Source organism: Parasteatoda tepidariorum, chromosome 5 (assembly GCF_043381705.1).
Source record: "Parasteatoda tepidariorum isolate YZ-2023 chromosome 5, CAS_Ptep_4.0, whole genome shotgun sequence".
In the NCBI taxonomy this organism is placed as follows: domain Eukaryota; kingdom Metazoa; phylum Arthropoda; class Arachnida; order Araneae; family Theridiidae; genus Parasteatoda; species Parasteatoda tepidariorum.
The window spans coordinates 85,294,613-85,321,270 of NC_092208.1; positions in this window are offsets into that span (position 1 = coordinate 85,294,613).

Below are 26,658 nucleotides of genomic sequence, written 5' to 3' on the forward strand. Positions count from 1 at the left end.
TTTAACTCCGCCCACAAATAAACTGCTAAAGAAATACTTTGAGTACCAGTTTTATCTTTTTACCCTGAGTGATACGGTTTTATGCTGGCACGTATTTGTGACGGTCGGCTCGAAAGGGTTAATCATAGTCATATTATCATTGAAAATTAATTAATTATTACAAATTTATATTTATTCATCATATATATCATCAAGATATGCTACTGGGTTTAATATATTCGAGTTAATTGTTTTTCACTTACTACTATTTCTAAATAAAGGTTCACGTAATCCACCACTTTCTTACAGTTATGCAGGCCAGCCAGCATTCTACGTTTTTCTGGAAAAAATTTCTTCTAATGGTAGCTAAGTTTATGCTGTCCTGTATTATTCCTCTTTTCATCAATTTGATTTAAAGTTATTTTTCGCACCACTACTTGTATATAATTCTAAAACTTATAAGAAAAGCCGTTTTATTTTGTTTCATCTCCCTCGTGGTGAAACTTTTAAAATGCAGGTGAAATTACCGAAAAATTCTGTAAGTTTTAATTCGTACTTTTCTATCATTCAATAATATAATTTGCAAAAAGCGTTGTAGTTGGCACCCCTGCGAACGCATAAATATCTTAGATAATTTCGGCACTGCTGCAAACTACTTCACTTTCAACAAAATATATTACAGAGTGGTAGTCAATTAAGAACTAACGTTTTTAGAATTTCGGTGACCTTTAACCCTTTCGCGCCGACTGTCACAAATACGTGACAGCATAAATCCGTATCAATCAGGGTAAAAAGATAAAACTGGTAACCAAAATAGTTCTTTAACAGTTTATTTGTAGGCGGAGTTATAATTGTTTGATTTATTTAATGCACCATTACTTTGTTCAAAATAAAACTATTTAGTTATATTTTGAATTAACATTGATTATATATATGATTAAACTAATAATAATTAAAGTAAAAGCAAAGTAAGTATGTAAAATTAGAAACGACTAAATTTAAGTTACCGTTTTTTTATTTAAATACAACTTGATTCTGAATTTGTGCGAATGCTTTTCTGAATCACCCGTCCCCAAGAGGTTAAGCCTCGCCTTTAAAGCCTAAAGTATTTTAAAAGTCTCACCTAAAAACGTCTGGAACAAATTGTCAGCCCTGATACTAGAATTATAAATGTATCATACATCTGTATGTGCAGCATTTTTCTTGTTTTTCTTTTATCAAAATTGAAAGCTAACATTGACGCGCTATGTTTAATTGTAGATGTTTTGAAGCTCTCTCATTATCATTTAAACATATTTCAACGCTATAAAGTGAATCTGTTAATTTTTGTATCAGCCACATAAAAAAAGGATATGAATAAAAGTAATGAACTATTTTTCGCACGAGGTATCTATTTCATTTACATACTTGCGCGACCGTTGGGAAAAAACAGTGGTAGCAACATTATAGAGTTTTTATCCATTAAATCTTCAATTTAAAGTTTCAAATAAATTGTTCAACCTACCACGACAAATTAATAATTAAAAAATAAGTAGATAAAATTTATTTGTTAGTTTATTTAGCTCTTAAATGTTTAGGTAGTTTAATTTTTAAAAAACAATTCCAACTTTATTTGTTGTTTTACTACCACTTTGTAAAATTTTTTTCAGCGACTTTACAATTTGGTAGGTATGCATTTAGTAAGTATATAAAATTTAAAAAAAATTTGCTTATCAACCACTAAAAGCCATTATTTAAATATGTAAGGAATATCAAAAAAGGATTAATGAAATCTAGATAAGATCTTCATAAAATACATCCGTCCGTTTGCAGGGCTGCCAACTTCTTATTAGTGGCAGCTAAGTTTATGTTTGGATGTTTTATTTTTTAAACGTTTAAACTTAATTCCCGTACCTTTACATTTAAATTATTGAAAAGGGCACATGCACCACTACTTTGCTCTAGCTCCTTCGTGATTGAGCTTTTAAAATGTTGGCAAAATTACCAAATAATAGGAAAGCTTTTGTTTTAAAATGTCTACCGCTCTGTAAAATATTTTGCAAAACGTAGGACAACGTTTGTGCGAAACTATTAAACTTCGCATAATTTTCGAAAGTTAAGATTGATTCATTTGGTAAATTAGTTTTTTTTTAAATTTATTTCATTATTTTGTGTTTGTTTCAAGCTCACTTAGGTTTAGGTGTTGTAAATTTATAAACTTTTTCTCTGACACAAGCAATGAATTTTTAAAAATATGAATAAATAATTTCTCGTATATATGAATCGTATACGTCATATGTATTAGGGACAAATTTCTTTGATTTTACAATTAAAGGTGAATGTAAATTTCATTTCCCTTTAAACATGTATTGTTATGGTGATAGTTATGACTTTAAAATTTAATCGATTAATTATATGAAAATAAAAAATAGTTTCTACCACTTCTAGTTGTAAGTGGAATCCCTGAAATAGACGAATTCCAGAGACAGTTTTAAACATAGCGATCGCAATTCGATTTTTTTTTTTTAAAGAAATTACGAAATTATTTGTAATTTCCAGGAACTTAAGAAGAATTCCAATAATATCTCAAAACTATCAATCTTTATGGCTATTTTTGTTCCCTCATTAAGATACCTTAACCCTTTCTAAAGCCGTGGTAAACATATTTACCACCAATTTTTGAAGTCTATGGTGAGCTTTTTTACCACTTTTAATTCAGCTTTCCATTTGTTAATAACTTCAGCTTTCCTGAAGTTCGTTTGAATAAAATTGGCAACCATCAGTTAGTTTTAAAAAAAACGTATAAAAGTTATAAAATGCATCCTTCCTTTTGAAGATTGAAGCATTTATAAAATTTATTTTATAAATAAAGAAAAATAAAAGTCAATAAGTTCCTATTAGGTCGTGGTAAATATACTTACCACCAAAAAATGGCATTAAAATGTAAATTAATTTTTTATAAGCTAAAAAAGATTTTATTTTCTTATACCGTCATTCGGGGCTACTTTGTGCAAATTCGAATTTGGCATTTTTCAAGTGCTGCTATTCAGTATTATGTTTATTTTACGTTAAAAATGTGTGGAATTTGAGGATAGAAGTCTCTTCTATTACTACAAACATTTTTTCGAATTTTAAAGCAATCTCAGAGTGTGTTTCGTTCATCCAATGTCAAAAATTTTTCGAGGACGTCGGATGTCGAAAAGTGAGCGTGGAAACTTTAGCTGTGAAATGCAAAGACGTTGATAAAACAAGTGTCGTAAGTGCAAAATTTTTTATTTGTACATTAATAGACAATTATATCATGTTAGCGTTAAAAAAATTTGAAAATTAATAACAAATAAACGGAAAATGAAAAAAAATGCACTTTGGGGCTACTTTGTGCAAAGTTTCATTCGTTTTTTTTTTCGACAGAAAAATGGTCAGACGTTATAAAAAAATACCTGGAACGAGAAACTACCGTGATTACACTTTAGAAAAGCTGCAACAATGTTTGCAAGCAGTTGCTGGTGGTATGTCGATTGCAGAAGCTTCTCGGAAGTACAAAATCCACAGAAATACTATCTCTAATAAAATTCACAAGAAACACGTGAAACTTCCTGGTAAACTATTATTTTTCTTCTACAAAGATTTTTCTAATGAATTAATCAAACGATTTAACACATAAAAATATATTTTATAGGACATCAGGTGATTTTGACAGAAACTGAAGAGCAAGTTCTGTCATGTTCATTCAAGGATGTTATGTTCAAATTTAACAATATTATAAATGTTAATGAATATGTAATAATTATTATTTTTAAAATTTCATCCATTTCAATGTTTAAAAATGTATATGGTTTCCTTTTGTTTAAACTCAAATGTTTTGAAATAAACATTCTTTTTAAGAAAAAATTCTTCAAAAAAAATGGTTTTTTAACGCTGAAAATTATTTTCAAACTAATATCTTTACATATCTTGATGTTTTTGTCTTTAAAAATGTCAACAATTAACTTTTTTAACAATTTTATATCAATATTTTACTAAAAACATGATTATTAAACTGAATTCCTATCGCTGCACAAAGTAGCCCCATTTGGGAGCTACTTTGTGCAAGGTATGCTCTGACTTATTATTCGTAAATATTTCATACAAATAATGCCAATATTGATCAAATTCACTCGTCTGAGTCCAGTTATGAATATAATATCGATTAATGTTACTGAAGTTTGAATTAACATAGTTGTTTTACATGTCAAAGTTCAAAAACTGCGAAATCCTGCACAAAGTAGCCCCGAATGACGGTATGAATTTCAATTTCAAAATTGCTTTAATTTACCTTTAATAGAAATAAATGGCCTACTAAAGGGTTAATATAGGAATATGCGGACAGCTGAAAGATTTTTGTTTCATTTATTTAATATTTAAAAAAATTTCAGTAACTTATAAATTTTAAGCTCACCATACATCGGTTTATGCAATTTTTTTTATCAATAATGATTATTGAGTATAATAGATAAGTTGTTAAAATGTCAACTATAACAGTCAACCTTTTTCATTTTTACAGGAGATTTTTTTTTTAAAGATTGATATAAATTGATTCTGGTCGCCACTATCTATAAACAACTAAAAATATATAAAACCAGGTAATTTTGTTAAATTCCATGATTTTGAGTGCGAGCAACAATTTAAATTAATTTACTAAAAATGTAACTTTGTTACCACATTTGCTACGGTAAGAGGCCAGGCACTCTACCTGCTGGATTGGTCCTATTTATTATTTTGGTGAAATTAAAGTGGCAATATTAAAAAAAGTTTTTTTATGAATCCGAATGTGAAAACAAAGATATGAGTAGTATACCATTAACACCATTAGAAAATAATCATTTTTAGAACCGTGTAAAATATGATTACAATTTGTTTTCAGTAAAAGTATCATACCATTTGAACTTGAGAGGGTTTATATGAATTGTAGTAGTTGATTGAAGCATTTTTAAAAGGAAATCGAAGTTCTATTGTAATTTGTTATCGGGTAAGATGAATAAAAAATAAACTGAAATAAAAAAGGAGTTAATTTTAATTCTGAAATAAAAAAGGAGTAATTTTAATTTTTTGAGTTGATTTGGTGACGCGATTTGTAAAACTATACGATTCATTTAGATTAAGTTACGAATGTAGGATTCGGAATTATTGCAATGAAGAATTTGGTTAATAGCTATTTTATAAAGAATATGAATTAGATATCCTCTTTCTTGAAAAAAATAACGCCGTTCCATTCATTTTGTGTTTGTAAAAATGCATGTCAAATTATAATTTTCCTTTCGATTATTTTTTTTTCTTTTCAAACTTTAATTTTAAAAATTAGATTCGTGAGCTATAGGTACATTTATTTAGGGCTGGGCTAATGTGTCACGTGAGGCCTCAGGTCGATAGATGAAGTTTGACCCTGTTTATCATATCTTTTCACAGATATTAAGTTACTAATAACTATAATTAGCTAACATTAATTCAGTCACGAAACATGAATTAATTTGATTTCAAAATTAAATTTCAAATCAGAGAAAAACTCAAGAATCTATGAATTTTCAACATACATAAAGAAATAAAAAAGAAGTATAAGCAGATTTACCAATAAAAATTGCAAGTGGTAATATGAAAATAACAATGGAATTTTTCTTTTTCATAAAATTTTCGAACTGATCATAGTTATTTTCGCTTTGCTGATTTCAAATCTGCAATCGCTATCTCTGTTCAAGCTACAGTTTTAATGCAGTTTCATTTATATTCCTAACCAGGATATTTTAAAATTCTCTTGGATGAATGCTAAGCTCTCCCCCCCCCCACGTCTTTGCTACGTAAGGAATGGTGGAGGAATTGCTACAAAAAAACTTCACTTTTTGATGAGATACGTTAAGGTCATATGTTTCTCGTCTTATGTATTATTTTCAAAAGAGCAGACAAGGTTATGTGTATGTATATAAACCTACACGTTCATTAGGGAAAAAAAGAAACAAGAAATATCATTTCGAAAAAAATCAGTAGCTTTCGGAACATAATTAATTTCGGATTCAAAATTCCAAAACCCAAAGTATGTAAAATTAAGTACTTGTAAATGTCAACAAAAAAATTGCTCTTCAATGTAATTGAAATACAATTGCAGACAAAAATAATTTTATGTGTTTACCAAGATCGATACTAATACCGCATCCGGCTCGCACCGACAACAGTGGTGACGCAAAATATCCTCAGTGGTAGACGGATCAGGGGTTAGAGTTTCCTTCCGTCAAGCTAACCGTGGGAGGCTCTCGTGGTCTTCCTCTCCATATAAAGCAAATGCTGGTTAGTTTTACGAAGGCAACGGGGTTACGAAGGCAAATTTCTCCCAATACTTGATCCAGGAGTTAGCTTGTCTTCTGGATTGGGTTCAAAATTACAAGGCTCTCGTGGTTGAACATTAGCAATCGTAAGCCCAAAAATTGGATTCAACGACGGTTATAAAAAAATAAAATGGATCACTTCATAATTTAAAAGGTACATGATGGATGGGATGAGGGCTGCTTCGCGGCCCTGGTGCCCAATAGCCAATACGTACTAGGCATTCTATAAGCATAATAGGCATTCCATAAGCATATTAGGCATTCTATAAGCTTTCAGAAAATAAAATATAAAATCCATTTTCAGAAAAGTTTTCATAAAAAATTATATTTTATGCTAGAAATAAGTTGTAATATTTTCCATTTATAACATTTACAACGTCAAATGATGTGTGCAATCAATATTCAAAATAGAACTTGAAATTGTCTAATTAATCTGAACAAAATATATTTGCAAAAATCAATAGATGGGTGATATCAATACACACACATCTCTCTCATAAACTCACGTGTATTACGTTATTAACTGAGTTCTAACAAAATAATGAGGCAGCTTACATTATTCAGAAGCATTCATTAACCATCAAAAACATTAGACAGATTCACTTATTGGGGTATTCCTGTTAATGCGATCTCTATCTTCAGAATTCATTTTTCTCGTTATTGGCTTCAACGAAATGCAAATGGAGCGTTAAAACTTACGGTGCATACTTCGCATACTGTGTCAAAACACGCATAATGAGATCGCCGATTGATAAGGAAATGCAGGAAAGAAAGGATCGTACTGATAAGGTTCTCTCTTATCTTTTGAGCGATCTAGTTTCACTGTTCTAATTTTCAAAATGTCTATGCGCGCATGTGTTTTGTCAAAATATCCAAAAAATGAGTTATTTATTTTCTCTTATCGGGTTCATTGAAGTAAGTTCATTATGAATAATACATTTTGGGAGAATTAATAGCTTTTAAATGGCATCAATATGATTATTAATCATCTTTAGGGCAGCTTAAATACATATGAACCTTTGGGGAGCGATTTGATTAGTTTTTCGGAAAATGAGAAAGGAGGTATAAACAGAATCTACTTAAGTATTAAATTTCTTTTTTTTTCAGTTAAAAAAATTCATTGTAAAGTGCAATAAATACCAATTTGAAAAAATTTTGCCTTCATGGAGGACTTTTGATGTAACTAACAAGCATTTGCGTTGCATGGAGAGGAAAGGCATGAAAACCTTGCGCAGTTAGCCTAACAGCAAGAGAAACTGTAACCCATGATTCGTCTACCACAAATGATATTTTATGTAAGCACTGTGGTCGATGCGAACCGGGTGCGGAATTTGAATCAACCAGCTATCTCTGTGATCGAACCCTAGTCACCTCATTGGGAGGCGAGCGCTTTATCCCCTGAGCCACTGCTCAAGAATGAATAGATACTGATTTTCCTTATTTTTTCTAATAATTGGGTGGGGAGATAAAAATATGCTAATCTATACATACCTGCCAACTAGTACGGTAGCTGAATAAGATTTAATAAAAAGGTAGTGAAACAACAATTTAAGTTGGAATTCTTTTCTAAAAATTAAGCTTCTTAAACATTTAATAGCTAAATAAACTAACAATATCATATCATCTGCATATTTTTTAATTATTGATTTGTCGTAGCAGATTGGAAAATTTTTTTAAAACTTTAATTTAAAGGTTTAATACGTCTTAACGCTGTAATGTTGCGACCGCTAGAAAATTTGTTTCTCAATAGCCGTACAGGTTGACAACTTTGTATACGCTTATTTAGTATTGGTGTGACCCTTTTTTATCTAAATAAAATAATATGCTTTAATTTTGGAATAAATAATGATTTGCTCCAAACTTAATGCATATTATTGGTAAACTCAAGATATTTTTGATAACAAATATTGATAAGCGCATATATTTGTAAGCTAGGAATGGCAACAGCGGCGGTGTTTGTTTGGTTCGTAATATAAGAAAAATTGTAGAACGTCGATACGAAATGTACGTGAATGTAGCAAGTTTAAGTACGCTTATGTTATCAATAAATATTTGTTTTCTATAAATTATTTATTAGTGTTGAATTAACTATATAAAAAGCCGACATTAATAATTATGATTAATATTGGTATTATTAAGTAATGTCAAACTAAAATAAGTAGATTTTAATGCATATATATGTTAAAGAGATTTTATTAGAAATTATTAAATTGTAACAAATATTCTGTCACAGTCGTTTTTACATAGTTTATTAAAACCATTACCACTTCCAGAGCCTCCATAAAAAGTGAGTTTGCCATTTTCTTTAACCCTTTAACTTGTGCGCTCGAGTTAATTCGAGTGCGCTCAAACTGTACACACTAAACATAATTCGAGTCACATTGTATCTTATGCTGCTTTAATTTTTCACACTCGAATATAATTGAGAATTGAAAATAACAATGTGAAAGCTAAGAAAAAAAATTGTTTTATTGATATTTATCATTTACATAGGATTGTAAGCTACAAAATTATTTATTCAAGAATAAAAATATAGCATTTTTCCATGGCACAAAAGCGCGGTATATCAAAATTGTCCACCAAAAGAAAAGACAATGCTCTAAAGTGTGTTTTTTTACATTAAAAAAAGTGATTTTTTTTTAATTTTAAAAATCACTGAGTTAAGGGGTTAAAGAACAGCAGGCCTGCCAAATCCTACGCTTTTTGCAATGTATTAACAGAACGGTAAACATTTACACATTCTAACTCTTTCGTTTTTTTTTAACAAGATTATATTTTCATATTTAAAGTGGTAGCGAAACTCACATTATCCCCAGGACTGAAAGCGTATATATACCAAGACAGCAAATAACAGACAGGTACGAAAAGCTTTCATTCTAGCATTTTTTCGAGAAACATTCAATTTCTCTAACTACCGAGATTTTTTTTTATAATTACAAGCATGGATATAAAACTGCTTCTTTTCTCAGAAATAGTAGATATTGGTGAGTGGTGTAAAGAAGAGAATAGATTTACTCCTCCCGAGAACAAATTAAACGTGAAACGGTTTTACTACCGGCTTGTCCTCTTTTCCGTCTCGATTTTACCCATGGTTATTCCATCAAACTTTTTGAATTATAATTATAAATGAGTTTGATCACCACTGCATATAAATAATTAAAACAAATATGTAAAAACATAATAGTCTTAACAGTAGCGATTTTCAACCAGGTCAAAATATAAATATACTATTGAGCAAGTTTGCTCTTCATAGACTGTTCTACTTCCACTTGAAAAATCCGTTCTCGAAAAGACTGAGAGTTGGCATGTATTCTTTTAGAAACCAAAACTTTCAGAATTTTTGGTAATTTTGCTTACATTTTAAAAGCGTCACCATACTGGCGTTGCTTTGCCAGTTTGGGTTTATTTGTTCATTGTAATTACTCACATTTGCAGGCTTGTATGCTCAATTTAGGTTTATAGAGCTTTGTCATATAGAAGGACATATAAGAAGGATAGCAGGAAGATGCATCCAGGGTAACAGCGGGATTCGAACCCGCTACCTCCATGCTTTGCACAGCGTTTGGTGGGCGAAACCACTCGGCCAGGGAGGTCCCTTGCCAGTTTGGGAACTATCTGGCGATGCATATGAACTTTTAAATCATTTATATGTTGTGGTGTAGAAAATGAATTTAAATTAACAAAAAAATAATACATTAAAGCAAAAACTTAGCTACCACTGGAAAAAAATTTTAGAAAACGCGTAAAAAGTTGACAACCCAGGGATAGTGGTTACTAAACTCTTAAAAGCAATTAGTTTAACATGTCTACTAGTGTATAACTTAACCCCTTGGGAACGGGTGATTCAGATAAGCATTCGTACAAAATCAGTATCAGGACGTAATTAAATAAAAAACGGTACCCTAAATGTAGTCGTTTCTAATTTGACAGACTTACTTTACTATTGCTTTAATTATTGTTAGTTTAATCATATATATAATCAATGTTAGTTCAAAGTATAACTAAATAGTTTTATTTTGAACAAAGTAATGGTGAATTAAATAAATCAAACAATTATAACTCCGCCCACAAATAAACTGCTAAAGAATTACTTTGATTACCAGTTTTATCTTTTTACACTGGTTGATACAGTTTTATGCTGGCACGTATTTGTGACAGTCGGCGCGAAAGGGATAATGTTTAATTAATGTTGCCAGACTGGCTGCACAATATCGGAAAAAGGTTATTCAAGATTTTTTATGTTTCTTTCAGAAACCGGAGCAGCAGAAATACGAAGGCTGTCGGTGCCCCGCTGGGTGGAAAATGGAACAGAACACCCTGTAGTACTTGATTGCGATTACATCTACAATGAAAACGATTTGAGACTCGTAGTGAAATGGTTTTTCCAAGACAATTCCGAACCAGTGTATCAATGGATTCCCGCCCTAAACCTCAAACATACATCTGGCTTTTTAAGGAATCACCTGGATTTGAATTTCGCTGTGAATACCATTGATCCGTATTGTAAATACAGAGCTCTGAGGATTGTGGAACCCTCCATCGAACTAAGTGGAAAATATACATGTGTTGTGACGTCACTAGCCGGCCAGGATTCAAAAGAACAAATAATGACTGTGTTTGGTGAGTGTTCTTGATGCAGTGCTTTTTCTATAACAGTGTTTCTAAGTCACGGTCAGGTACCGGTACCTTATTAAATGGTATCGGGCTCCTCAAGGAATATTAAAATGATTTTAATTACTGCGTTGTATTTCTCTCGGGTTTATCCGACTTTCCATGGATAAGAGGTTAACCTGAGATTGATACCACAGAACTTAAAACCCTACCTCAATTCCGATAACCTATCTGTGGGAAGCGAGGGTTTTTTCAGTGACAACAACCAAACAAAGCGGAATAAACTGGACGTAAGCATCATACTTCGGGAGTCATTGTCTCTTATCACCCCCAAATGAAACCATTTGGTAGCAAAGAAATATAATTTGGTTTTTAACTGATTTAGCGTAATGAGTTAAACTTATGTGAGTTAAAATAAATGTTAACTCACTTTATATACATTTTTCGATACAACTATATTTTATTTTAAAGACATGTTTAAATACATTTAATTTAAAATTATTAAATCATAACAATCTAAATTGTAAACAATCAACGTCCCCTCCCCTCAGAGTTCCACCGTTAAATTATTCTACGTTGACCGGTCAGCGAAGATCACTGTTCTATAAAAACAAACTTTGATACATGTTTTCAGGAGCTGTGGGGGCTCAGGAGATACAGCGTTTGCCTTTAAATGAAGTGAATCGGGTTCGAATCCTAGAGATGGCTTGTCTATACGAATTCCACACCCGGCACGCACCGACCACAGTGATGACTCAAAAATATCTTCAGTGATTGACGGATCATGGGTTAGAGTACCCTTCCCGTTGGGATAACCATGGAAGGATTTCGTGGTTTTCCCATCCAAGTAACACAAATACGGGTTAGTTCCATCAAAAAATCTTCCACGTATATACCAATACTTGATCCAGGAGTTCCCTTGTCTTCTGGATTGGGTTCAAAATTACAAGGTTATACATTAGTAGTCGTACACCCTAAATTGAGTCGGCTGTTCAGAGACGGTTATAAAATAAAATAAAATAATGAGGATTTTAAAAAAATCAGTTGCAGTCCTTGCATCCTGTGTAAAAGTGTATGTTGTTTAAATGCTTAGTTAAACATACACATTTAGAAAAATACCCAACATATGACTTTAGGAAAAAACACACAACATAAAGAATACCGAAAAATACACAGCATATTAGTGTATTATTTTAGGAAAAAATACACAACATGCTCATTTGAGAAAAATACAAAAGCTAATTTAAGAAAAAATTCAAAAGCATTCTTTTTCGGGGGAAATTCTCAACATACACATTTAAGAAAAAGTGTTTCATTTAGGGAAAAAAATACACTTTTTACTCATTTGAAGAAAGATACTTAGCATACACGCATGGGAAAAATACATGACATGAATAATGAGGAAAAATAGACTCCATACAAATTCTGGAACATAAATAATTTTTCCCTTTTTCAATTAACAAAACAAGAAACAGATTACTAAATTAAAAATTAAGCAGCAAGTTATAAATACTTAAGATCACCGGTGACCCGGTAACGGGTCGTAGAAAAATTTTACCAGATCGCAAAAAAATTGTAAAACACACAAAATATATTTTCTACATCAGTTAGGAGTTACGTTAGTAGATCAGTTTAGTTATATCAGTTAGACACCAGGAATAGTGGCAAAGTGAGTATTTGTACTCTTTCATGTAGCTTTATCGCCAGCGCGTTGAGCCGCTCACGTTGCTAGGTCTTACCCTTCCCAAGCGGGCTCATTACCTTTTGTCGACATGCTTTAGTCTGGTGCCAAAGTCTCAAAGGCAGTTCTTAACTAATTTTCGTTCCTACATCAGAGAGGTAATTTTAATTCTACCAAAATAGAACACACACAGAGAGAGAGAGAGAGTTTTGGCTGAGAAACATAAATTCATAAAGTTCTCCAAAATTTGACTGGCCATTAAATTACATTTATATAAAAAAAATTATTAAAAAAAAAAACGTTTTTTTTTTACACCAATTTGGTATTTAGGCCCAAGAATATCTGAAGAGATGCGTACGGTGACGTCACCTGGAAATGAAAAGCAGCTATCTGTTTACTTGCGCATGCTTGCCTGCGATTGCGTCATTCAAAATATTGCCTTCTCCGGTACGTGCACCGTGAGCTCACATGTACCAAAAGAAGCTAATATACACAGTCCAGTCACATTAATGTGACCACCTGTCAAAAGCCAGAATAACCACCTTTGGCTGAGCGGACCGCTACGAAACGTGCAGGAAGAAAGTCAAATAGGTTTCTGAAAGTGTTCACTGGGATGTTGAGCCATGCCGACTCCAGTGCCGTGGCCAGCTGCGCTAGATTACGCGGTTGAGGATCTATGGCCCGAACAACCCGATCGAGGTGGTCCCACAGATTCTCGATTGGGTTCAAATCCGGTGAGTTTGCTGGCCAGGGGAGTACGGTAAATTCATCCTGGTGCTCTTCGAACCACGCACATGCACTGCGAGCTGTATGACACCTCGCATTGTCCTGGTGGTGGATGCCATCATTCTGAGGAAAAATCATTTGCATGTAGGGGTGGCCATGGTCCGCAAGGAGAGATATGTACTTATACTGATCCATGGGGCCTTCTACAATGATGAGTGCACCCAGTGAATGCCAGGAAAACATTCCCCAAACCATAACGCCCCCTCTTCCAGCCTGCAGCCTTCCGGACATTGTTGCAGGGTGTTTGCTTTCAGACGTTTTACGTCGTATACGCCAACGTCCATCTGTCCCATGGAGCATAAAATGTGATTCATCGGAAAAAGCCACCTGTTGCCACTCTGTGGACGTCTAGTTGCGGTACTGGCGTGCAAATTCCAGCNGCTGGAATCTCGGAATGAGTTGATCTAGGCGGAAATGCTGAAAGGTTGATATTTGGAAAGAGTCCCTGGATACCGCGACTAAGTAAGCCACATTGATCGGATGAGCTGTTGCCTGGAAAAAAGTTGATCTGAAGCCTCAGAATAAAACGGGATATGATAGACGGAGTGTCGCTAGATTCAAGACGGTTGACAAGAAGTGAGCGTTCCTCGGCAGAAAATCAAGTGTTTCTAAAGAGCTGAATGGTGGTCTGAAGGTCGAGGTTCTCCTAGTCCACAAGTCTACCTGCAGGCCCGTTGGGCGTTCCAGAAGGTGATCTGCAAGTTCCTTTGTATTTATAAACTCTAATTTCTTACCTTTTTAGTAACTTTTTAGAAGAGCATTTTATTCCGTATTTTAAATTATTTCTATCCGATGTTAAGATACCTACTTTAAGATGAGCCTTGGATATTTAATTTTAATTATCGGCTGTAGGAATACAAGGACTTAAAGTTTAAATGTTTTTGTAAATTTAGAATGAGTTAGTATTGTTATTTCGTAAATGTCTCTTTTAGTGTGAATTAATTGTAAGTTAATCATATGAAATTTAAAAGTGCTTTTTATCGAAAAGTTTTATCTTGAGTATAACCATTTGGAAATTTAAAAGTGTATAAATTGAAATTTTTAGTGCACATGAAGGCATCTGGAAATGATCGGGATTGTGTTTGTTGTTAATTTATAGTTATAATAAAATTTACTTTTTATTGTTAAAAGTTTCATGTACTTCATTAGTCAAGTGTCTATTTTTGAACCTGGGTAACCGTTACCAAAATTCAGTTAATAAATCACAGCCTTGACAAAGTATGAAGGGTAACGGTACAGTTGTCCCTTTCGCACGCGTTACCTGTTGTCCACATGCTTTAGTCTCGAAGGCAGTTCTTAACTAATTTTCGTTCCAACATCAGAGAGGTAATTTTAATTCTACCAAAATAGAACACGCACAGAGAGAGAGACTCAGTTTTGACTGAGAAACATAAATTCATAAAGTTCTCCAAAATTTTGACTGGCCATTAAATTATAGTTATCAACAAAAAAAAACAATTTTTTTTACACGAATTCGGTATTTAGGCCCAAGAATATCTGAAGAGATGCGTACGGTGACGTCACCCTGGAAATGAAAGAGGACCCATCAGAGCAATTTAAAAGAAAATTTCTTATAAATCATCATTAAAAAAAGTTTTTTATAAAAGTTTCCAACTTTGTTTAAAATGGAAAATCAACAAAAAATTTGTGATTAACCCAGTACAAGCAAAGCTGAACCTCATAATCATAAAGATACTTTGTCTGAAGCCCCTAAAGCAGGTATACAGCTCTAAAACAACAATCGTAAAGCTAACTGGAGTCGGAAATATTGTGATGAATACTTACGAGTTGGGTTCATTGCCAGCTGCAGTCAAAATAATTTGCCGCTACTTTATTTTTTTTAATTTTATTTTATAACCGTTGTACAACCGCTTTGAGTAGTCTGATAAGCCAATTGACTTTTTTGCTGATAAGAAAAAGAAATTGATTGCAACTCAAAAAAAAAAAAATAAATAAATAAATAAAATAAAAAATGTACTCTTTTCTCATCAGTCAAATAAAAACCTCCCTTTGAAATCTTTTGAAATTTTCACATAAACAGCTGAGGCTAGGTATCCTTATAGTGCTGGAGAAAAAATAATAATTTCCGCTTTAAAAATTGACACAAATAATTTTTCCTGAATGAAGGAAAAAAGTTTATTGTCGGTTACATCAATATCAAATAATACACTTAAACGGAGAAGTAACGATACTGCGAAACGTTCAGAAGAACAAGTTGCTAATGTAAAGAAAAAAGCAAATTTTTTCTCCTTGCAAAGTACATAATAGCTCAAATAAAGAGGATAACGCATATCTAATGCGTTTTATCAGATATATTGACGAAGACACCATACAAGAATTTTTTTTGTTTTCTAAAATACTATCCACTAGAACGACCGCAGATGAGATTTTTAAGCTTAACAATAATTTTGTCCCAGGTCACAATTGGATGTTTATTGGATCATGTTGATTGGATGTTTATTGGATTGAAGTGTTTTAATCTAAGTAGTGACGGAGCACGTGCTCTGGCAGGCTGTCATAAGAGTTTGTTTAAACAAAATCAATAATTAGACATTAATTGGGCACTTGCACTCCAAGAAGAAGAAGGCAACCGATACCCACACATGTGACCTATGACGTCAGAGCCAGCTAATTTTAGCAGCAAAATGACGTATTAATGTTGAGCTAAGTTTCTCTACAAAGCTTAAAATGTTAATTAACGTTAAGTTAATTAAATGCAGGATGCCCGGTGACTGAGAGGTAGTGTTTCGCGTTATTGAGCCACAGGTCCTGGGTTCGATCCTAGGGTTGGGAAGGCTAACTCAGATTTTCATCCCTTCAGTGGGTCGATAAAATGCGTGCCAAGCATGCTTGGGGTCTAAACACCGTGGATTCCGAGTTCGGTTGACCACCAAACCGAAACATCTGCTCTTGCGCCCTAGAACCCAAGGTCAAGAAAACTAAGATGGGCACAATAGACGTTGGTTCTCTCTGGGTATCGCGCTACATAGTAATTAAATACAGAACCGTTTTACACTTCGAATTTGTTGAAATATAATTCTTTCTCGTCTATTTCTTTTACTTAACTTAGATTTATGATATGTTTATGTATTTTATTGTAACCGTGATATATTTTTGTTTTGTGTACCTGGCAACCTTGATGCATAATATGCTTGTTTATGTTCTACGTAACTTTGTTCCTGCTTCTGTGTTAAGTGTCTCTGTGAAAGTGAAAGAATCTTTGGTAAAGAATTTAGAATGTGTCACTTACGAGAATTGATGCTTGATGGGCTTGGCTTACTCGAAGTCGAATGGCATGAACAGTTGTCAACGTAAACAGATACCACGTTTCAACAACCAATGGGGATCAAGATACCCACACTACGTCACTTGCAGGCATCCCATCGAGTATGGGTGCACTGTAGCATCCGTAGACAAGTTTTGGCTCTGAAACACTTGGCTTTAAATTTAAACATATCTTAGAATAAATGTGTCAAGTCTGTAAACTGCATAAAATCTTGTGCATTAAATAGCATACTTTTTACCGAATCATGCAAGGAAACGAGGAGTGCACATGGATTGGATTTGCTAGATTTAAAGTAAAAGCAAAAATTAATCCGTCAAATTAGCTATGCCCAAAGTTAAGCTACCGCTTTTTATTTTTTACCATCTTGATACTGATTCCTAACGAATACATGTATGACTCGTCCGTCCCAAAAGGGTTAAAAACTACTTTCCGAACATTCCTTTAAATAATATGTGGTTTAAATATCTTTTTTTCTGTTCAAAATTGAAAATGAATAAATGTTTAACCTTAGTGAATAGTAAGTTGTTAATTTGATTGAAATTTCATGCGACACTGATCTGGAAGAAAAAAATGTTTGAAACTGTGCCACAAATTGATTTTTGGGTTTCACTGTCAAAAGGAATAACGCGAAAAAGCGATACAATTTTTAACGCCGCGTATGCGTGTGAAGCTGCGTTCTCAGCCTTGGTGTACGTAAGAAAACAAGTATCGAAACAGATTAGCTGTCAGATCAAATTTGAGAATAAAATTAACACTATTACCTCCTAATTTAAAATTGTTATGTTATGACAAGCAATATCATCCTTCGCACTAAGGACAAAACATGTAGAAACAAAGTTTACTTCATTTACTGAAGTTTTAAACGAATATAATTGTTTATTTTTTAATTACTTATATTCTTCTTACATAATTACTTTTGAGTATAAAATAAACAAACAAGTAACTGATAACAAGTAACAAACAAGTAACAAACAAGTACTTTTGACCTCGGTCAAAAAAGTATGGGAAACGCTGCTAAAGATATTGATCCCCAAGAAATGCATTTAGACAAAAGGCAAAATTGATCCCCTCTTTCCAACAATTCTCACTTTTCGAGATGTCCCGGTTAAGTCAATATTCAATCGAAAAAGGAACACTTTGATTGATAGAATTTCCGGAATATATTTAAATCAAACATTAATCTTCTTTGGCAGATAATAAAATATTGTATAGTGTTTTCAGCCCTTTTTTTACGTTACAATCCAGTTTCAAGATTTTAAATGCTTTTATATCAAATTAATCAATTCGTGAAAGGCTTTATTGTTCTTTTATGAGCATAGTTTAAAATGTATTCATTATAAGCAATCGCAGATCGACATTGCACAATGGAATAGCACTCTAAATAATTAAATAATGAGCAAAAGTCAGTTTCTTTTTGTTCTCCTATTTTATTCTTATTTCGTTTACAATTCATATTGCTTTAAATCACGATACAAAGCTTGAGAAATATCGTTTTTCCACTTTTTAAACTTTTCCTTTCTTTAAATCTAACTTTATGAGATAACAGTATTATTTAGTCCAACGTTGACAGAGTTTATTATTGTTCTAAATAAACCTTTTTTTAAATAATAACACAAAACCCTTCCAAATTGCAAACAAAGAGTAAAAGACAAAGCATTTTGTCTATGATTTTACACTGCGAAATATTTAATGCATATCACTTTAAATCACAATGCAGAGCTGTACATGTTTTCTCCATTTATTTAAGTTTCTTTTTTAATAAGTCGAGGTTTTGAAATGCGAAAAGTTTTCACAATATGCACTTTAACTTCGGAAGCTTTTAAAGCTTTCTTTTTTATTTTAGAACATTTTTATTGGAATCAACATTGAATAATAAAAAAAGCACTGCCAATAAGTTTAGTAGAAGTTAAATCATTTTATTACATTTTTTATAACTCTCTTTAGTATATGCGGAGTCTAAGTTTTGCAATCAAAATTTTCAATCATATTCCAACTAACTAGAGCCTTTAAATCTTTTTTTGCTGTTCCGTGTCTGATGATGATGCAAGTTTCAATCATTTCCTAATCGATACAAGTACAATTACTTTATTGTCTAACAAAATTTATCGTCAATCGAAATTCCGGTCACACTCTAACTGACTAGAGAGCTCAAATCTCATTTAAAAATCTGCGCAATACAAAGGTCGGTAGTTTTTTGCCCATGACAACGAGAAATTATCACCTTATTACTAAAATGGAATTTATTATGAATCAAAATTTATACCACTTTCCGATTAATTCAAGATTTCGAATCTCAGCTGAACTCTGTACTATAGCTGAAGTTTTTGAAAATTACTATCGTTTACTTATACGGTTTTAAAACAGTTTTTCTTTTCAAAAATAATACGAAAATAATTGTTATTATATCGAAAAATTGAAATTTTGGCAACTAACTGACGCCAACTAACGGTCACTAAACTGAAAAGAAGAAAATTATAAAGTAAAGTGGAAAATTTAAAAACAGCGTTAAGTATTCTAAAATAAAGAACCAGAAATCCTAAGTGAAAAACGTATGACGACAAAGTTTCGTAAGTATAGATTTCTACACTATCTTTTGAAGGTAATTCGCGGCATGTTTTCGTTTCAAATGAGATGAAAATAGAATTATGTTTTTATTTTAGGTTTCTTTTATTACTGGCCGCTTTTGATAATCAGTCATAGTCATAGTAGTGCTCTCGAACTGGGCACCAGGGCTCCATCACATCCGTCATGACTTTGTTTTAATTTTCTTTTCTTCTAGCACTGTGAGATCAGCTGTCCGTGTGGTTGCTGGATAAATAATTAAAGCACTTTTCCCGAGGAAATTTAAATAATCAGAAATGATAAGAAGCAGTTCGCTCAAAACCTTTAGTTTAAAGCCGTGATGGCTCAGGGGATAGAGCTTTCGCCTTCCAATGAGGCGAATCGAATCCCAGTCGATACGAATTCCGCATCCAGCTTGCACCGACCACAGTGCTGACGTAAAATATCCTCAGTGGTAGACGGATCATGGGTTAGAGTGCCTTTTGGCGTCAGGCTAAACCTGGGAGGTTCTCGTGGTCTTCCTCTCCATGTAACGCAAATACGGGTTAGCTCCATCAAAAAGTCCTCCATGAAGGCAAATTTCTCCCAATATTCGATCCATGAATTCCCTTGTCTTCTGAATTGGGTTTAAAATTACATGGCTACAGAGTTGATTATCAGTAGTTGCCAACCCATAAAATTGGGTTGTCTATTCAACGACGGTTATAAAAAATAAAATAAAAAACCTTTAGTTTGCTTTCTGTAGATGAGGATGAGGTTCATCCACTTAACTCGAGGAAATAATATAAGTAAAACTGAAGAAGCAATTTTCTCAAAATTTTAGTTTTTTGCTTGCTGATATGACAGTAAAGTATCAGCATGAAAGAACTCCTTGTATTCTTTCTGCAGGTTAAACAGTCACAGCAGTTGAAATTTTTTTTGAAGTTATACTTATGCGACTTTCAACAAGGAAGCGTTAAACGTTTAACGCTACATTTTTATTAGCCGGGAAATCACGTGGTAGGACCCAGTTTCCTCTCATTCATTTCCATGTTGTTTTGGTTCTCACTAACATAAAAATAATGAAAGTCATAAAACTTTTGTTTTTCTATAAATATTTTTTTAGTTTGTTTTGATACACATATAATTTATTAGGGAGCAGGAAAAAGAGTCGTTGAATAGAACTAGTAATCCTTCTACGACTGCTGATTCTTCTACAATTAACGTCGTAGGTTACGAAGTTTAACTTCTTCCGCGCGGAGGGACTCCACGCACTTTTTTTTCGTCGAATTGGAGTTGAATCAGGAGTTGAAATTTAAATTGAGATTTGTAGTTGAAACTGGAGTTGAGGCTGTGATGAGATTTGAAGTTGATTTGATTAGTTGAGGGTTGATGGGTTTTATCAGGTTGATGATCAAATTATTAATTTATTTTGATGGATGTGATATGAGGCGTCGGAAGTGAAATGTGTTGCTATTGGGCTGTTTTTTTTTATCTTTTCTGTAGTCTTCAAAGCTGAATATTTCATTGAAGTTGCTGTATTACATTTTGTACGTTTAACAAAGACATCTGCATTTAGTTTATATGCATGCTGTGATTTTGGTAATCAGCTTGTTCAGCTTCTTAAGTTATCTTGTACTACATATAAACTTTAGTGACAACCAAGCCGCACAGCACAAATGTACTTCAAACTTCTAATTCTTCAGTGCTATCTGCTTCATAAGTTTTAAACAATATATTAACCAAAGCTCTTCAAAGTCTAGCTGTTGTCCGCGGCTTTGCCCTTTTGGAAGTACTGTGGGGTACGCACGTTCACATCACGTCCTGGTCACCAATGTGGGGAGAGTGGACATCGACAATGTCAACCTTCATCTATGAAAAGGTACCCCAACATAGAATCGAGTTAACATGTCTCATATACATACCTGCCAACTTTTACGCATTTGGCGTAAAATTTTATTTTTATATTTAAAGTGGTAGTAAATATATACNATATTTCTTGCATTTATAAACTTAATTTATAACATTTTTAATCCACCACTATTTTTAAAAAAACTAAGCATATATATTAATATGTAATACTATTGTAGCATACCTGCCAAATTTTACGCATTTGGCGTAAAATTTTATTTTTATATTTAAAGTGGTAGTAAATATATACTATTTTTTAATTTATAAACTAAATTTCTAAATGATTTTCATCACCACTATTCTTAAAGAAATTAAGCATATATATTAATATGTGTTACTATCATGGTACGCAACTTAAGCTTTTTCAAATACAACGTATTTTTTTGCTTAAAATTGAAATTTTTAATCCATTTTAATAACACTGGGAAAAATCATAATGGAAGGGATTAAAAGTTGGCAGGTATGCATATACTAGGAAATTGGAATTGTATTTTGGTAGTGGTAGATACACTACAGTACTTTGATTTAAATTTGAAATATTTTAAAGAGATGTCAGCGATATTTTCAGAGTTCTTTATGTATTGAATTTTTGTAATAATTTAGAATCTGTCCGACAACCAGTAAATCACAGATACTACCATGACTATGAGTATAAATCTGCGTAGTAGAAAGCAGATTTATAATAATTATTGCCTTCTCTGTCTTGAGATAAAATAGAAAACTCATCCCAATATGTTCCATTACGTGCTGTACTACTTCCTCACACACCGCTGGGGCAGAGGTCGGAAGTAGCGCAACTACTATAGTCGCAACTTTTTTTCCGTAGTTTGGATTGTAGTGAACTACTTTTTAAAAGAAGTAGTGAAGTGAGTAGTGAGATATAAAAAAAGCAGCAGTTGGTCGCTATTCCTGGCAACTTTTTTTTTAACGTTAGTTAAATAAAGAAACAAAGTTCGAACGCAAAATGTTTCGAATCTGATTGGTGCAAATCATTCGCGGGCCCGTCAACGTATGCAAGGAGAATGCCTCTGTGGCCAAGCGTTAATAAGATCAACGTCCGATGCTCGGAAAGATCGTCGGTGAGAAATCGGTCTAATTGATCCTGAGAAATCAAATTTTAAATATCTGACTTTTTTAAAATTCAATTTCACAGGAACTATAAAGTACGTTTTTGTGTCTGATTTTGTTAATCGCCTGCATTAATTAACTGGCATATTTGCGGTCATTCCCTTAAACCATGAAGATAGAGTTCTAGAACGAGACGATCCAATCATTAGATGAAAAGTTATTCAGGGTGGTCCGTTTTTTTGTTTTTGCACTGCACTTTATTTCTTGGAGAATATAAAAAATCATGGATCACTTAATCTCAAATTTGATAATTTTGAAGCACTTAAATCACTGTCGAGAAAAGCATAGAGTTTGAAAGTTAAAAGAACTAATTCGTAAAAGGTGCTATAGAAGTAAAAACTATTTCATGTGAACATGAATTAAAACTTCCTGTTATCTCCTCCTCTCCATTTATTTAAGTTTCTTTTTTAACAAGTCGAAGTTTTGAAATGNTTTGTTATACTTTCCATTCGAATTTTTTTTTATATAATTTTTTATTATAAAAATCATTTTTAACATATTTTATTATTATTATTATATATATTAAGATTTCAGTCACATTTTTGTTTTATTTAAGTGTTTGGTTAGGGAATTTGAATGAAGCTCCGTTTTTTAAATTAGCATAATTTGAGTTTACATTCTTGAATCATTAATATTACATTTTATTACATGCCAATCAGAACACTGGATAAAAAGTTTATGTAATCTACTGTTTTTTTTTTCTTTAAGTATTGTGTACAGTACATTTTAAAGCTAAGGGACGATTCATAAATAATATCACATTTGAAAGGGAGGAAGGCAGCATGTGAAAAACCGAGGGAAGGGAAGCAAGAATTGTGAGAACATCATACATTTCGGTTAAAATCAGCAGATTAAATATTTCTTCATCGGAATTATAATAATCTTTGAGATACTCATAAATGTCATTAAAACACACAAAGTTCACAAATAAAATCTCTAGTAGAACTTTTTTTTCAGCAAGTAGAGCATGAAAAAAGGGGTGGAGAATATTAGGAAATGCAGCATATTGTGACTTTATAACCGTCTTTGAACAGCCTACCCAATATTGCGTTAACCAATGTTCGACTCCGTAATTTTAAATCCAATCCGGAAGAGAAGGGATTTCTTGGATCAAGTATTGGGAGAAATTTGCCTTCTTGGAGAAATTTTCGATAGAACTAAACCGCATTTGCGTTGCATGAAGAGGAAAACCACGGAAATTCCCAAGGTTAGTCTGACGGCGTGGGGCTCTAATCTATGATCCGCTTACTTCTGATAGACCAAAAGTATTGAAAAAAGCGGCATTATAAATGGATGCTGACTTCTTATAGAACATAAAATTTTCTAATATGTCTTATCTGATAATTTTCCGATAATTAATTGCTTGATAGTTCTTAGAATAATAAATGCCGGCAGTAAACTAATTAATTTTAATTCCCTACCTACATATAATATACCTAATAATGTACCTACATGTAATATTATACCTAATAATATATCTACATATAATAAGATACCTACCTACATATAATACTTATAATAGTTGGTCAGTCACTATTTCAGTGATAACTCGTAAAACAACAATCAACAAAATTTGAAGTCGTGGTTGCTCAGAGAATAAAGCGCTCTCCTCCCAATGAGTTGAAGGGGCTTAAATCCCAGTGATGACTGGTCGATATGAATCCCGCACCCGGTTCGCATGGACCACAGTGCTGACGTAAAACATCCTCAGTGTTAGATGGACTGTGGGAGGTTTTCGTGGTTTCCTATGCATATAACGCAAATGCGGATCTTCAAAAAGTCTTCCACGAAGGCGAATTCGTCCGAATACTTGATCCAGGAGTTTCCTGAATTGGGTTCACACTTACAAGTAAATGGTGCCCAGCCTGCAACACCCAGGGTTTACCCTGGAGTTGCTTTTTCCTCCCTTGCCCATTATTTCGACGTGTTGCCATAGATCGTCACAGAGCCTACCTTTATGAGTTCTCCCTTTTCTTGCTGAGTAGTCACGTGCATGCACTTCTACAGTATTCAGAGGCGGGACGGTGTTAAGCTTCGATTAATAGCCGTTTCCCCAAAGATTGGGTCGACTGTTCAACGACGGTTATGAAATAAACAAAATTTGTGGTTACCATGTGAAATATAAATTTATTTTATTTCTTAATTGTTCCCTACGCCATCCTTTAAATGAACTTTATTATGGCAGCATCTTTAATAATTGCCATCAATGGTAGCCACTAGCATTTTGTATTTTTATTTTTAATATCAATATTCAAATAGTTCTATCTTAAAATAATTTAAGTTCTCATTTCAAATTAATATTTTGTTTTCATTCATCATTTCAAGGAAAATTTTGAAGCTAATGATATTTTTCCATTTTAGATGCGCAAGGAAGGAAAATAGGTAAGAAAATATTCCATATTTTTCAGAAATCAATATAACTGAGTTCGTATGCACCTGGGGGAAAAATTTAATTCTGGTACACATTTTGTTCTAAAAAAAACAGATATTTTTTTAGGATTAACTTCATCTCCGGATTAATTATTCAGATTAATTCCAGATTCAGATTATCCAGATTAATTAGTCAGAAATTGGATCCATGTTTAATAGGAATTACTTGAATACGGTTTTTAAAATATTCTGAGGTTGCAAACGAAATATTAAAAAAAATCAGCTAAACATTACTTACACTTTAAAATCTTTCCAAGAACTAATGATTCATGTTTCATGAAAATTATGAAAGATTAAATTTTAAAATCTGTAAGGAAAGCGGAACACTTATTTCTGACAATTTTCCTAGTATTGACAAAATATGTCAAATGTATGTAGTGCGCCAAAAAAACGACCCATTCGGAATAACTTTTGGCATAATGATCGAATCTTCATGTTCTAGGACTCAATCTTAATGGCTGGAGGAGGTGACCTCAAATATGCTAATTAATTAGTGCAGACGATATTTTAAGTTACTGAAGCAGTCAAAAAAATATTTTTTCTCGGAATAAACCGAGGGATTTGGATTTCTGACCCCCAAATTATAAGCGAAAAAATATTAAATTATACGGTATACAAATTTTTGCTTCATTTTAAAGAATATAATACGAGCATAATTCAATAAAATAAATATTTACTAAAAAATGTTTCTCCAGAGAATTATCTTTGGATAAACGAAATTTACAATTTCTTATTTTTAATTTATTTAGTGCGTTTTTGTGCTTGATTTCGGAACTTTAAATATCGTCAGTACTAATTAATTAGCATATTTGAAGTCACCCCGTCGAACCATTAAAAATGAGTTTTAGAACGCGAAGATCCGATGATTAGATCAAAAGTTATTCTGGTAGGTCCGTTTTTTTTCTCTTCTTTTTCGCTCTGTACATAAAAAAAACCAAACCTTTGGGAGCCTAACTTTAAACCTACTTTGCATGATAAAATTGCTGGGCAAAACCTGAGATATCCCAAATACATTATTTAATTTCAGTTTACATGGGAAATAGAATGATTTCATGGCGGAAAAACCTCCTAAAAATAAATAAATAATATCATTCAATGACTCCAAGAAACATCATCTACCTAAATTTTAGTTCACACGGAAAAACTTTTTTGCCTGTTTCGTAACCAGAGAAATCACGTTGGCACCAACTATATTAAACTATAACTTGAACAGCATATAATTTTTCTTAACGCAATAGATATATTGTATTTAAATAACATTAAAAGTTTTGATAAAATGAAAGTTATTATTGAGTACGATAATTATGAAGTGAATCTAATTAAATAACTGTAAAATTGTTTAAAAAAACTATTGCATTTCAATTGTTTGTGAATAAAAAAATGGCAATATTGCTTTCTTTTTTTCAGGTTCACCTCGCGAGCTATCATCCTCTACGAGTTTTGTGCACAGACTTTATTTCAGGACACTACTGAGCTACTTTTTTCTTACTGTAGCTGTGAGAAAAACATTGTGCACATCATGATTCTAAAATGTATGCCCCACAAACAAACAAGAAACGTCATTCACGGCACTGGAGAGCGAGTGATCTGCCTAAATATTAAGTGACAATATATACACCGAAGAGCTATTACATTAGGACCACCCTGCGGTAGCATGTAGGACCACCTTTAGACCTCAAAACTGCTAGCACCCGCCGTGACATTGATTCCACAAGGTGCTGATAGGTAGTCTGNTGTAGGACCACCTTTAGCCCTCAAAGCTGCTAGCACCCGCCGTGGCATTGATTCCACAAGGTGCTGTAGGTAGTCTGAGGTATCTGGTACCGAGCGCTCACCAACTGGTCCTGCAATTCCCTCACATTGCGAGGGGGTAGCGTGGCAGCACGAATTTGATTTTCCAAGTAGGACCACAAATGTTCAATTGGATTAAGGTCAGGTGAATTTGGGGGCCAAGACATGACTTGAAAGTCACT